We start from the raw sequence: 874 nt of genomic DNA on the forward strand, positions 1-874 counted from the left end.
TTTCGAGCAAAAACACATTGTTTATTTGCTAAGGTTCCTACTTATCATTACTCCTAAATCTCTCTCGAAGTCGGATTTCTATGGCATCGTTGTTCATCTGGTATCTGGTTTCCCTGTTTACATCTCCTATACTGAGTACTTACATTTGTCGACGTTGAATTTCATCTGCCATTTTTCAGACCATTCGAAAAATTTGTTTAGATCTCCTGTGTTTTGCCGAGTCCTCGTCAGATTTAATAACACATCCTATTTTAGTGTCATCAGCAAATTTACTTATGTTGCTGTCTATGCCGATATCTATGTCGTTTATGTATATAAAAATAATAAAGGTCCAAGTACGGAGCCTTGGGGAACTCCACCTGTGACGTTGTCCAATGGGACTTAGTGCCGTTAATGCTCACTCGCTGTTTCCTGTCCTGTAACCACGCCCTAATCCATTTAAGGATGTTACTTGATGCCATGAGCTTCTACCTTTCTAATTAGTCTTTCGTGGGGACTCTGTCGAAGGCTTGCTAAAGTCGAGATATACCACATCACAATTGGTCCCTCGTCCACCGATTCGAAAACTGATGACAAGAATGTTAATAGATTAGTTAGACAAGAACGTCCACTTGTGAAGCCATGTTGGGAATCATTGATCAATTGGTGCTTCTCCAGGTGATTTCGAACAGAGTTAGAAATGATTGCTTCCAGTAATTTGCCTACTATTGATGTTAGACTGATTGGGCGGTAGTTAGAGGATAGTGATCTATCCCCTTTCTTGAAAATCGGTATTACATTCGCTATCCTCCAGGATTCTGGTACTACACCTGCTTTTAAGGACATGTTAAACAACTTTGCTAATGGCATACTAGAGGTCTACTAGGTCCTTCTG

The sequence above is a fragment of the Homarus americanus genome, unplaced genomic scaffold, assembly GCF_018991925.1.
Source record: "Homarus americanus isolate GMGI-L3 unplaced genomic scaffold, GMGI_Hamer_2.0 scaffold34921, whole genome shotgun sequence".
NCBI classification, from domain to species: domain Eukaryota; kingdom Metazoa; phylum Arthropoda; class Malacostraca; order Decapoda; family Nephropidae; genus Homarus; species Homarus americanus.